Source organism: Sinocyclocheilus grahami, unplaced genomic scaffold (assembly GCF_001515645.1).
Source record: "Sinocyclocheilus grahami isolate Dianchi unplaced genomic scaffold, SAMN03320097.WGS_v1.1 scaffold687.1, whole genome shotgun sequence".
NCBI classification, from domain to species: domain Eukaryota; kingdom Metazoa; phylum Chordata; class Actinopteri; order Cypriniformes; family Cyprinidae; genus Sinocyclocheilus; species Sinocyclocheilus grahami.
The window spans coordinates 490,462-505,328 of record NW_015505866.1 but is presented as its reverse complement, the minus strand read 5'-3'; the positions used below and the strand labels follow the sequence as shown (position 1 = coordinate 505,328).

Below are 14,867 nucleotides of genomic sequence, written 5' to 3'. Positions count from 1 at the left end.
CTAGGGCTAGGGCTAGGGCTAGGGCTAGGGCTAGGGCTAGGGCTAGGGCTAGGGCTAGGGCTAGGGCTAGGGCTAGGGCTAGGGCTAGGGCTCGGGCTAGGGCTGGGGCTAGGGCTAGGGCTAGGGCTAGGGCTCGGGCTAGGGCTGGGGCTAGGGCTAGGGCTAGGGCTAGGGCTCGGGCTAGGGCTGGGGCTAGGGCTAGGGCTAGGGCTAGGGCTCGGGCTAGGGCTGGGGCTAGGGCTAGGGCTAGGGCTAGGGCTCGGGCTAGGGCTGGGGCTAGGGCTAGGGCTAGGGCTAGGGCTAGGGCTAGGGCTAGGGCTAGGGCTAGGGCTAGGGCTAGGGCTAGGGCTAGGGCTAGGGCTAGGGCTAGGGCTAGGGCTAGGGCTAGGGCTAGGGCTAGGGCTAGGGCTGGGCTAGGGCTAAGGGCTAGGGCTAGGGCTAGGGCTAGGGCTAGGGCTAGGAAAATGACAAGGGCTCCGTAAAGTAGCTATCTCTAGGGGAGTGATAAACGCTGAAACAATACTCGGCAGAGGGAAGGGATAAGAGTGAGTGTTATATAGTGAGGGAGTGATATGAAACAGCTGGGTGCAATCAGTGTAAACAGGTGTGTGCAATTCGTGCTGAGTGCAATCAGTAATGCATGATGGGAAATGTAGTCCGGGGTGCTATGCAACAGTTTGTGTGGTGCGAGAGTCAATGAAAAGGAAAGTTCATGGACCGGATTCGTGACAGTTTTATATTATATTTAATATGAGTGGTTCAAAACCAAAGGTCAATTGTGTTGTTATTGTTTAAATGAAGTCTTTACCTAAATTATGCCAAAAAAACTACAAATATTGAATATTTGTTATATTCTCTCTCTCTTTCTCTCCCTCCTTCAGCTGCTCCCATTAGGGGTTGCCACAGTGGAAATATTATATTTTATATTTTATATATTAATTGAATTTTATATTATGTTTAATGAGCGGAAAAAGCAAAAAGCTAAGTCTTTTTTTTTGCTTTTTTTTTTTTTTTTTTACATTTAACACATCAACCATCTAAGGTCTAAATTTTTAGACCTTAGGTGGTTGATGTGTTAAATATTAAAATATTATTTTGTTGTTGTTGTTGTTGTTTAAACAAGGCTTTTACCTAAGAGATGCCTAAACCCTTCTTTCTCCTTTCTTTGTTTAATTGAAGTACAATTTTCATCAAATTAGTATATATAAAAGGTGATCATTTTATTTAGTATCTTACGATCATAGACTCTCATGATGTATTCTGGGACTTTATGAATGCAACTACAATCTTTCATTTGGTCTATAAGGGACAATTTCTTGCAAATATTTTCTTATTTCTCTCCCCCTCATTCACTTTGTGAAGCTCTGTAAACTGGCTTTATGCTTCTGGAGCTCTGCCCACAGCTCTTCATTAATGTGTGTGTTTTTACTCCAGGTTTTCATGCTGGTATAATTGGGCTTCCTGACGTTGGACCTGTATGCAAAGTGCATGTTTGTGTGAGCAGCTTAGTTTGTGAGTGAAACTGAAAATCAGAGAGCCTGTTTAAACAGGAGCTATTTAAAGTTGTAGATGAATTTCTGGTGATATAATATGAGTTTGATGGAGAAATGTTTCCTGTCAGCACATGGCGTCTCATTGTGTGCGGTCAGGTGTGTGGCCCACCGAATCCATTGTTACATTTTCAGCTGGCACTGAGTGAAGAATCGCTAGAAGATCTTGGTGTCTGTATTCACTCAGAAAATATATGAGTGGAGGAGGAAAGAAAAATAATGAAAGGAATCATGTATCATGATGTGACTACTGTATACTCATGCATATTACCAAAGCTCCGCAATTGCTTTCACTGTCTCTTTTACACTTAATCAGACATAATTAGCTGTCTGTTTATGAAAAATGCTTCAGTTCTCTCACTTTTTCTCTCACTATAAATGTGATTTATTTTTTTGTATTTTATTGGCATTTTTTGATAAACAGTGATCAAAAATGGTAAGCACAGTAATAGAAGTATATCTTTAATCAGTATATTGCAAAAATGTAGTGATAGGGAGAAATAAGGGCCAGTAATGGTTATAAAAATAAGAACAAGTACTAAACAAGAAACTGTACTGAGATTTTTAGGTTGTTTAAAATGTACTTGACGTGATAATATCTAAATGAATTGGTTTTATTGCAGTCAGCAATGACTATGACTGAATCATCCTGACTGTCATTTTCAAGAAAAATTGCTCCTAAATGCAACTACTGTACATTTTCCAAAATGCATTAAATTAAAAAATAAAATAAAATAAAATAAAGCAGTAATATTTAATATGAAAAGTAATTTTTAAGGGCCAGGACAGGTACAAATAGAATGTGTACATTTTCAAAACTGCACAAAATAACACAGTAGTAAAATAAAAAGAATACAATATGCATTCAACAACAACTTGAATGTCACGATCAACAGTATTCAAGTCAAATATTATATTTATTATGACTCAAAGTATTTTTAAGGCTTAGGAAGGACATGAAGTAAAAACAGGATCAAAAAATTTAAATAAAATAAGACTGTAACACCTGTTGAATGTGTTGATCAACAGTATTAAAGTCAAATATACTATTTAATATGAAGTCCTCAAATTAAATTTGTAAGGATCAGGACAGGTAGAAATCACTCAAGATAACAACTGCATATTTTCAAGACTATGAAAAACCTAATATAATAAAAATGCTTTTATTTTTTATTGTCATTTCTGAAGGTGTGCAGCTCAAAAATGAGTTTTTCTGCAGCAGATGCTCCACAGTTACACTCGCATTTGATCCTTTTCGGACAATCTTAAAAAATATGTGGTCTCTCTCTTTCTTCCATGTTTTCTCAGGCTAACCACAGCTCACTCCAGTGGCAACATAGCAAAATTGTAGATGCTGATTTCCTCTCAAAGGGATAGAGAGAGAAAAGGAGAGAACAAAGGGAAAGAAATGAAAAAGAGAGCGAGAGAGAAGCTCTGGTGTTAACAAATGACCTCTGTTGCTTGCTTTCTTCCTCTCTTTCACTCTCCCTCCCTCTCTCTTCCTCACAAAGTCCAGAACAACAACAACAGGAGGAGAGAGAGAGAGAAATAAAAGTAGAGAGAGGACTGTGGGTCTCTTTCTGTGTGCCCTCCAGTGGCAGCGTGAAGTTTTCAGTTTGATTGAAGGGCCCTTTTCTCTGCTGTGTGGTGTGAAAGCTGTCCTAATTGAATGATAAAGTGGCCCGAGATGGAGTCCAGTGAATAGGCAACAATACACAGCCTGTGTGTGGTAGAGGGGTTTTTTTGGTTCTCGTCCAGGCCACTCTCTCTCTCTTTCTTTCTCTCACTATCTCTCTCTCTCTTGCCCCGCTGTGAGTGGGGGTCCCATTATCAAGCGCTCTGCTAGATTCGGTCACATGACTCCTCCCTCCCCTGCCGAAGAGCAGCCAATCAGACGGCAGCAGGGATATTTCTCAGCGACCATGTGGTTGAATGCCCTCATTTAGCAAGCAGCTGACTCACAGCACATGTCTTTCTCTATCACACACTTCGCCTGCCCGGACGCTGGCGAGGGAGAAAATTCCATGTCCATGCACTTTCAGCATACGCCGTAAACAGTCCAGACTGGCTCTTCGGGTCTAACTGTAGTGGAACCGTATCCGATGAAAGTTGAAACGCTCTCTTATGTTTAATCAGAGGCAGATGTTGTTCATCTTTTGATTCGATCGCTAATAACATAACACTGTGCTCAGGATGCAATTATTGTCTAGTTCACTGGCGGGTCACTAGCTGATCTTAGGGTAACACTTTTAGTTTTATACCCATTACATGTTATTTATATTTATCTGCAGTTACTAGATCCTTTATTTTTATGTTCAATACAAAAATGCACTAAACGAACATCAATGTAACCATCCATTAGAGTTTGTTTATGCAGATGTTCTGCTGTAACTGTAATTTGTATATATATAAAAGGCTAGATTTAATTTATAGGCTTGTTTTTATAGCGCAGGTTAGGGTTAAGGAGTTTTTGAGGTGTTAAAATGATGAATACAATTTTTCGAAAACTTTTTTAAAGACTACATTTATTCAAGATGGAATCAAAAGACAATAAACAAACAAAAAAAAAAGTAAACAAAAAAAATTGTAGCACAAATGTTGCCTCTAAGAAAAGTCCACTCGATCAAAATGTATTTTTTGTTTGTCATCTTTTCAAGGTTTCTACATCATTTATAATATTCTTGGAAGTTTATAACCTCTCTTGAAATCGTTTGTAAATTCACTAGGTTTTTTGACCCAGCTCTGTTCAGTTTGTGCTGTCAAATAAGTATAGGGGCATATCATTTTTTTTGTCTACAAGGACAGTGTCTTGATGAATGTTACAGTAACTGTGTGCTGCTGCCTTGCTAGGGTCTGTTTGCACATGAACTCTTCCTCTCTTTAGCATACAAAGCTGATCGGTTTGGTTAGCAAAGACAAGCACAATCTGAGAATTTTTTTTTACTATTAATGAGTACATGAGACGTAATTTTTTCCTCTTAATGGACAGACAAAAATACCTGGAATTGTTTGATATAAGAAACATGCATGTGTGACAATACACAGTAAGATTATTAAGATTAAGAAAAATGTATACTTTTATTCAGCAAAGATGCATAAAATTGGACAGTTTTGTTACAAAATATTTTTTATTTCAAATAAGTGCTGCTGGTATTTAAATATTGTATATTTGGTATTAAAATATTTAGACTTCATAGCAATATAAATACAAATAAAAAGTTTTATGAATTTTTTTAATATAGAGTAATTGTCCCTGGACTTCTTTAAAATGATGGGAAATAGTGGGTTAAACCAATTCATAATCCATAATCAAAACAAGGTCAGTTTCCCTTGAGTTGTTCTCTGTCTAAAGCAGTTCCTGTGCTCTGTTTCATTATCTTGTATTGGTTCTATTCCAGAGGCTTTTGCGTGTGTCCATAGGTTCATCTTATCCATTGCAGTTCTCCACTATTATTTTTTGTCACTGTTGATTTCCTTCAAATATTCAGTCCTTTTGTGTCATCAAGTTTCAGAATTTAGCATGCACATTTCTTGACTCTACTCAACTTCCTTGCCGTGCTCTTGTTGAACTTCCTCTGCTGCTAGTGCAACTACTAGCATTGCAGATCCTTCCTCTCATTCAGCTGTTGTCCACCTTGAGTTTAAATGCTGCGGGATGTGGAAAGTCAATCTCATCATCAGTTTCAGGCATGTGTGCCTGTTCAGCTTCATCAGCCATTACAGTAGTCTAAGTTAACCATTGGTTTTCAACACCCTGCACTGTAAGAGAAATGCTCTGACCCTTTATATAAACTACTTTTAGCCCCGGTTCCTGCTACACTATAAACTTGTTGCTGTCTTTCAGGCTTCCTCTGAGCCTTTCCTGAGACTTTTTTTTTTCATATAGAATGACCAACAAGGTTGTGCGCCATTCAGAGTTGAATTTAGTGTGCAGTTCAATTCAATTTCAGTTTAAAGGAATAGTTCACACAAAAATTTAAATTTGCTGAAAGATTACTCAAACTCATTTACGTCTTGGATGGCTGGAGGGTGTTTCTTCATCAGAACAGATGTGAAGAAATGTAGCATTACATCACTTGCTCAGCAAATGGATCCTCTGCAGTGAATGGGTGCCATCAGAATGAGAGTCCAAACAGCTGATAAAAACATTACAATAATCCACAACTAATCAAGTCCATTAATTAATGTCTTGTGTGTGTTTGTAAGAAATATAACCATCAAGACATTTTAACTTTAAAGGGGTCATATGATGTGATTTCAATGTATCCTTTCTCTTTGGAGTGTTACAAGCTCTTGGTGCATAAAGAAGATCTGTAAAGTTGCAAAGACTGAAGTCTCCAATCCAAAGAGATATTCTTTATAAAAGTTAAGAGTCAACCACACCTACCTAAAACGGCTCGTTCTAGCACGCCCCTACATGTCTACATCACTATGTGGGAAGATTTGCATAACGCCGCCCAAATGTTCACGCAAAGAAAGAAGGCGTAACTTTTATTCTCGCTGTAGTATTGTTGACGCTGCAGCCATGTACGCTGTGTGTTTCGTTGTGAAAGCGAAACTACTTTGTTTGGTCTTCCAAAAGAGGACGATATCCACTTCGTCATGCCTAGAGCTTATCTGTGCTGGTCGCTGAGGGAATACATCAACTTTCACCATGGACAAAGCGGTGTCCAGCCCGGGGTCCGTCACATGTGGTTGCCGCTCATTCGTCGCATCCGCCGGGCGCGTCGTTCTCGACTCCGCCGCCTCAGCTCACTCTATCCCGGAGTGATACGCTAAGCCGGGGCTTCGGCTCACGCTAGGCCGCTGTGTTTTTCGTTGTGAAAGCGAAACTACTTTGTTTGATCTTCCAAAAGAGGACATGACTACAAATCAGTGGTTAAGTTGTATTTACAACACTGTTCCAGAACACAGAAGATTTGAGATCCACATGTTTTTCCAGTCATTTGTAACAGGAACAATTCCTTTGCTTTGAAAAGCATACTCGCATATAAATGCAGAGTTATGCATCATGCAATATTATGCCTCAAAATGAGCATTTTAGATTCTAAATTACGTACTTAAATGATTTTTGGCTATAATAAAATTACATATCAGATAGTTTGAAAGTTCTGCTTTTGGGTACTATGGAACGGTATACATTTTTTAAGCGTCATGAGGGTGAGTAAATGATGACAGACCTTTAATTTTTGGATGAACTTCTCCTTAAAGTCTTTGAAGTGATTCTGTGAAACAGCCTTACAAATGTGACGCAGAGCCCCGCATTATTAAAGCATTCCTGTCTCCTATAGCCTACTCCGAGGAAGCAAAGCCTAATGATTCATGGCTAACCTCAGCTCTTTAGGAAGAAAGACTAATCCAGTTTAGAAAGTCAAGAAAGAGAAAAGAAAAACAGGCTGAAATGGGAAAAAGAGAGGGATGTGATGACATCATCCTGGCTAGCCTGTGTAGTTTTTTATCACTTCATTCTTTTTATGGACCGATTAAACCAACGATTATTCCATCAGTGCATCTGTGTCTAATCAGGACAGAGAACTGTTTGTTTCTCTAATAATATGTTTAAAAAGTCCAGCCCTGACTGTTTATTGGATAAGTGTGTTGTGTGTGGGTTACTTATACTTTGGGGACATTAATTGTCCCCAGAAGTTAGCTAAATCTGAAAAAGACTTCCTTTGGGGATATACGAATGGGTATACATTATCAAAACACAACAAGGTTGACAAGCTGTTGCTTTTGAGAGAACTTTTTTCATTAGTTTAAAGGGGTCATATGATGCGATTTCAATTTTTCCTTTCTCTTTGGAGTGTTACAAGCTCTTGGTGCATAAAGAAGATCTGTAAAGTTGCAAAGACTGAAGTCTCCAATCCAAAGAGATATTCTTTATAAAAGTTAAGAGTCAACCACACCTACCTAAAACGGCTCGTTCTAGCACGCCCCTACATGTCTACATCACTATGTGGGAAGATTTGCATAACGCCGCCCAAATGTTCACGCAAAGAAAGAAGGCGTAACTTTTATTCTCGCTGTAGTATTGTTGACGCTGCAGCCATGTACGCTGTGTGTTTCGTTGTGAAAGCGAAACTACTTTGTTTGGTCTTCCAAAAGAGGACGATATCCACTTCGTCATGCCTAGAGCTTATCTGTGCTGGTCGCTGAGGGAATACATCAACTTTCACCATGGACAAAGCGGTGTCCAGCCCGGGGTCCGTCGCTTGTGATTTCCGCTCATTCGTCGCATCCGCCGGGCGCGTCGTTCTCGACTCCGCCGCCTCAGCTCACTCTATCCCGGAGTGATACGCTAAGCCGGGGCTTCGGCTCACGCTAGGCCGCTGTGTTTTTCGTTGTGAAAGCGAAACTACTTTGTTTGATCTTCCAAAAGAGGACATGACTACAAATCAGTGGTTAAGTTGTATTTACAACACTGTTTCAGAACAGTTTAACCCAAATATCCAGATGTGTGCAGCACATTTTATGGAGGACTGTTTACTGATCCTGGTAGAGTTGACTACAATGCCGGCAGTTATGACTCACGTACGTACATTTTCATTTAAAGGATTTGCCACTGATGATTCAAACGCGAGTTTTGAGCAGTGTAGAGTAGCACTTGTTGTTTGTCATTTCTCTGATCACAAATGCAGACAGAGTTTTATGTTTATGTGGCGCGATGCAATGCAATGCAACGCAACGCGTAAAAAGACAGTATAAGTCATTATAATCAGTAATTATGTCCCCACTGGATGCAACAAATGCCTCGTTTGTAATGGGTTTTAATGTTGTCTCGTCGCTCCGGCCAGACACGGCATCAACAGTATGTGAGGGGCGTAACATTTCCGTCTCACGCTTGAGGTATTCGGCCAATCACAACACATTGGATAGCTGGCCAATCACAGCACACCTCGCTTTTTCAGAGCGATGAGCTCTGAAAAATAGAGGAGAAACAATAATGTACAGTATGTGGAAAATAATGTGTTTTTTTAACTTTAAACCGCATAAACACATTTCATTACACCAAAAACACAAAATAATGTTCTTTTTAACAGCATCATATGCCCCCTTTAAACTGTTGCTTCTGGCCAAAATACAAGTCCATAATCCATAATAAACTTCCTCCAGTGAAAAGTCCATCTCCTGTTGTCCTCTCACATCAAAATCGACTTATTTGTTTAGAACAGTTTTGGACTGTTTTTGCAAGTGAACGGTTCTTGATCTGTGTATATTTTCTCTCTGACTTTTCACTGGAGAAAGCAATATTTAAAGACGTTAAAAACGTCTTGATGGATTGGTTTATTACAAACAGCTTGTGGATTATTGTGATGTTTTTATCTGCTGTTTGGACTCTGACGGCACCCATATACTGCAGAGGGTCCATTGGTAAGCATGTTATGTAATACTAAACTTTTCCAATTCAGCTCAAATGACGAGACAAACTCATCTACATCTTGGATGATCTGAGAGTGAGTACAGTTTCAGCACATTTTCATTTTTGGGTGAACTAATCCTTTATTAGATTAAAATTAAGGTAGCAAACAGGATACAAAATTGCAGTTGTAGTGAAGTAGAATTAAAATGAATTCATTCTTTTTTAACTAAATTTTTAACTAGAAAATAACAGTTTGTCAAGTCTTTCCCAGGATGCATAACCTGTGTTGAATTTGTTGCTTTTGTACGCAATGCTTATGTAAATACGGGCATATTTGAGCACATTTTCACCCTGTAAATCTGGAAGTAAAGCCGGAAAGATCCTTGTAAAGAATGTGAAGTTGGTGACGGACCACAGACATTGAATTTTACAGAGGATCATCTCCTCCTTTTCTGTTCCTGGTGCAGTGCCAGGTCCATGCAGCCTTGCATCCATGTGCAACAGGTATGAATAAACAGAGAAGTAGTCCTATATAAACCTCCTGCAATAACCTGCCAATCCTTGGAAGGACACAAGGTCCTTGATGTTTCTGGGTCACGGCCAGGTAGTAAGGGTGGAAATCTTTTCAGGACCTGTCTCCACTCCATTCCTCAAAACCCCATGGCCGAGATATTTGACTAATGTCCAAAAGTATGGCATGTCTCAGAGGACAGTTACATTCTTTCAGTGTACTGAATCCTCAAAACAAGCAATTCTATATTCCTAGACAAACATAGCATTGGCAGAAGAGACTAAAATGTTTAAAGATTCATGCTGTTCAGCTCTGCATCACATTCCGGAAGGTGCTACACTCATTTAAAGCATTTGTTGGTGTCAGAAAGGCAGATTTAATGTGGGTTGTTTTCACTAGATTTATCTTCACTACATTTATTTACATCTTTGAAATGGAAGCATGGGACTTTCCTCAAAGTTACACAACCCAATTTTATTGTCTGATGGTTTGATTGAACATCTGAAAGTCTACACCTAGGCAGATTGCATCACTCTTGTTATTTACGACTGTAGTGGGAGATGTCATGGGGCTTTTAGCATTTTGGAGCTTCTTTAGGGTGAAGTGCGTAACTAATGGTCACTAATGTGCCACATAATATTTCTTTAAGTTGAGGCACAATCTGACCACCTGCACCTTTCCATTTCTAGTTTCCATTTGAGAAGTAAGCTGACACTTGACCCTCGTGACATAGTTTTGACACTTCAGTAAGTTGAATACAAGTGCATTTGCACCATAAATTGTGATAAAGATGTGAGATCAGCTCCTCATAGGGTGATAAGAGTTTGGCAGTTACAGTTTGTTCTCACTTTTTTTGCAAAGAACTTTACTCACTTTCATGTGCTACAGATTGTGTGTCTGCTAGGTAGTGTTCTCATCTCACTTTCAGGTTTTGTGTATCAAAGGCTTGTCAGGTGCCAGCTGCAGTGCAGTACACAACAAGCATCCTGTCTTGGGTTAAACATGGACATTGGTTAAAATAAGCAGAAGACCTACTAAACAGATGAGATGCAGATGTTCTGTCACAGAACAAGCTGTCAGTGTAAGGAAATGTGACAGGATGTTAAATGATTTCACATGATTTAAATAACTGTAGTAGTTTGTTCATATGCATTTTTTTAATGAATTCTCTTATGCTCACCAAGGCTGCATTTATTTGATCAAAAATACAGTAAAACACTAATATTGTGAAATATTATTACAAATTAAAATAAGTTTGAATAAATGTCAAATGTATTCCTGTGATGGCAAAGCTGAATTGGCAAGAAACATTTATTTTTACAAGCAATGCTGCAATCAGTTGAGCTACTTAATCTGTCATGTTTTCCACACAAATATATGTACAGTTTTTTGATGAGTAGAAAGTTTTGTTTTGTTGTTAGGATTTTATTTTTTTGTAAATATGTAAAAGGTTCATAATGAAATTGATTGACGCGCCAAATAAATAAAACGCAAGAACGCGGTGTAAACGGCTATGTGTAAATATGAAAAAAGCCTTTACTGTTTATCAATTTAATGTGTCCTTGCTGAATAAAAGTATCCGTTTCTTTCAGGAAAAAAAGAACTGTTAATACACGTCGCTCTCTACTAGATATGGCTCAGGTCTCTCTTTTGGTGTGAGTCTGTGGATTTTTTTGCACAATGTTTTTGCCTGTTGTTTGCCAAGCAGAAATCATTAAGTTAAATCGCATCTCACCTCAGCAGGGCATGTGATTTGAAGTTTCGTTCATGCCCACAGCACAAATCTTGCAACCAAATGAAGTTCAGTGAATGTCCAGAGTGCGTAGAACTGTGATTGCAACACATAGTGGCTACTTTCAAGAAGATACAATATATTTATGATTTAAAATATTTGTACAAGTGAAAGTTGTGAATACAAGTGTACTATATACTAAGTTATGAGAGTTTGTGTCTGTGTGTTTGTGTGGTCTTGATATTCCCTACTTTATGAGGACCAAATGTCACCACATAGAGTAAATGTTGACCTTGTGAGGACATTGTTTGGTCCCCATGAGGAAAACAGCTTATAAATCATATACAAATGCAGAAAGTTTTGTGTGAAGGTTAGGGTAAGGGCATAGAAAATACAGTTTGTCCAGTATACAAATCAGTATGTTTATGGAATGTCCCCAATTAAACATGGAAACCAGTGTGTGTGTGTAGGTTAATGTTGAATTGAGCAGGACTGAAGCAGCAGTCTGTTAACTATTTCACCGTTCAGGTGAAACCCAAACCTTTAGCATAGGGACCAATTCTCACTGTTAACTAGTATTACAAGCATATTGGCTGTTTATTAGTGCTTATAAAGCACATATTCTGCATGACCATATTCTGCATCCTTAATCCCAATACCTAAACTTAACAACTACCTTACTAACTATTAATAAGCAGTAACAGCAAAAGTTGTAGTTAATAGTTAGTTCATAGTGAGAATTGACCTTTTTATTAATAATAATAAGAAGAAGAATTCTAATAAGAATTTCTACTTAACAGTTTTAAGTATTAAAAGTTTCTTCTTTTTAATGTCTTTGTGCATGAAAAGGAATTTATCTGCATGCACACATACACATGCACACAATCACGCAGCTCAGCATTTGTGGTGTTGATTGGTGGGTGTAGGTAGTGGGCTGGAAGACCACCCCGGGTTAGACGGCCATTGAAGGGAGAACAAGTGTTTTTAGCTCTGGGGAAGGAGAGAATAGAGTCTTAATGAATAACTGCTCTGCCTCGGTGTCTTTCACCTCACGGCCTACAGGGAGTCCTCCCCCCGACACACACACATATCGCTCTCTTTCTCTCCACAGCCCTTTTTTCTTTCTCTTTATCCTCATGCAGGATTTTCATTGCACATCAGTACGGCGAACTCGTGCACCAGAGCTTTGTTGCCTACATCAATACGCACGTCTTTATGTGTGTGTGAGCAAGGAGGGGAGCTGTAATGCATAGCTGATCTCTATCTGTCATCAGAGAAGCTTCGAGAGATTCCTTATGGAAGGGCCCCACCTCACTGCATCACAATTCAGGCTTGTTCTTCTCTGATAAGTCATCAAATATCTGCACTGATGCCTCTGGTGCAGACACTGGTTCAACCAGAAGCTCAGTTTTACATGCACAGAACAGGACTTGTGTCTGCTGAGACATCTCTGAAAGAAGTGATACATGGCCATAGACATTTGTTGAGCTGTGTGTATTTTTGAGTAAGATTTCTTTCGTGGTTCTGTTGTGAATGTGAGTTTGTATATCAAATGTGGTGAGACCCTGAATATCTTTCTATTTCTACGTTAGCTGTCCGTGTGAGCTCTACCCAAAAACAAACATACAGCATGAGCAGTGTAGTCTGATTCGTGAACACATGACTTCTTTGAGCTGGTGCTTTTAATCAAATGTTCAGTAAGATTCACTGATTCCAACTGGTAAGTTACAATCAGTGTGATGAATCCTTCACTGAATATATTCACTGAATCTGTCAGAGAGATTCCTGAATCAACATGTGACTTTTTTACTGAACTGCAGTTTTTTACTGAACTGCATCTCGAACAGAAAAACCTGTGAAAACTGTGGAGACAAAAACACCATAAAATGATTCAAACTGAAATAAAAAAGTAAACTAAACTATATAGACATATTAAAAAAACGAATATAATGACAAAAACATGCCATAAAATTACTCAATTCAATTAGTAAAATGAAAATGGAAAATCTAAATATAAAAATGAATTCAAAATGTTAACAAAAACTATACTAGTTTCTCAATGATATTAAAATAACTATACTGTGAAGAGGCTTCTGAATAAAAAAAAATGTTCAAACAGATTGGTAACAGTTTAAAAAGCTTAACTGCTTGCATTAAATAATAATAAAGTTTATTATTTTATTTATTGCAATGTTCAGGACTGTGTGTTATAAATAACTGTAGTTATTGACTGAACTAATAATAATAATATATACATATTGGGAGTTCTCCCTGTTTCTGTATTTTTCAGCATTTCATATCGGTGTATGTGAGCGGAGTGGAGTTGACTTTGACATCCAGACAAACTTCAGTCCAAACCTAAAGCTTCAGTGTGAAGCAGCCTCTCAAAAGAGATGTTATTTGGGTTATGAATGTGTCTATATCACTGTCCCACAAACACACGTCTGCCACCCTGCAGCGACTGACATTTCTCTGACGGAGCGTCCGGCGGTGAGATGCAGAAACTGATCACGTTTCGAAAGAAATGTGAGGAATGTGTTCTGCTCCGCCACCATTTTCAGAGCCTGTTTATGCAGGAATGTTATTTTTACAACTTTCGCTCTCCCCTCCTCCTCGTCTCTCCTTTACTGCACATCCTTGGAAATACAGACGGGAAAGGAGGGAGAGGTGGGCTCTCCTGCAGTAAACAAAAAATTAGCTAACTTTGGAGTTGATTGACGGAAAGGCTGAAAGAGTTGCAGTTATCTGTAAACAAAAGGGTTGTTGCAACAATGCCTGCTGTTTTAAGCGGCACTGGCTGACGAAGCTTAACTTTGAGATTGTTTGTTGCTGACCGCGTCTGAAAGAGGAAAAGAGAACTAAGGGAGAGAAGAAACAGAGCAGATTTTAGTGTGCATATTTTCATGTCATTAAAATAAAATCTACACTTGTTTGAAACACCGTTTGATTAGAGACGTCTAAATAGAAGTGCAGATGTTTCTGCAAGTGAGTAATTAAGTTTTATTAGCAGCTTTAACTTGTAAAAGTAAAAAGTACAATTTAGATGTGATTACAAGTTTGCACAATTTAGGATTAAAGATTTAAGCAGCACAGTTTCGACATCAGGTTGTTTCAGTTACTTGTGATGCCATGTTTCTAAGTCAGTTTTTTTTTTTTTTGACAAACTACTTTCAAGTATTACTAGTGTCTTGTCACATAAATATAAAGCGTAAGGGATATTACGTGTGAATATGTTTTAATATACACTACTGTTAAAAAGTTTGGAGTTGATGAGATTGTTTGATGTTTTTAAAGTCGCTTATGCTCACCAAGGCTGCTTTTATTTGTCCAAAAATTCAGTAAAAACAGTAATGTTGTGAAATAATATTACAATTTCAAATACCTGTTTTCTAGTTGAATATATTTTAAAATATATTTTATTTATGTAAAGCAAAGCTCGATTTTCAGCATCATTACTCTTCAGTGTCACATGATCCTTCAGAAATGTTTATGCGGATTTGGTGCTCAAGAAAACCTTTCTTATTATTATCAATGTTGAAAACAGTTGTGCACAAAATTATATTTTTCAGATACTTTTTTCATGATTCTCTGTTTAACAGAAAGTTCAAAAGAACAGCATTTATTTGAAATAGAAATTTTTGTAACATTATAAATGTCTTTACTGTCACTTTTGATCAATTTAATGCATCCTTGCTGAATAGAAGTATATAATAT

The 14,867-nt window shown here is 38.2% G+C and overlaps 1 protein-coding gene across 1 annotated transcript in view; it reads left to right on the top strand.

The window, feature by feature from the left end:
* Positions 1-14,867, top strand: part of LOC107559482 (zinc finger protein PLAGL2-like) — a 40,728-nt gene that overhangs the window by 10,320 nt on the left and 15,541 nt on the right. The window lies entirely within an intron of this gene.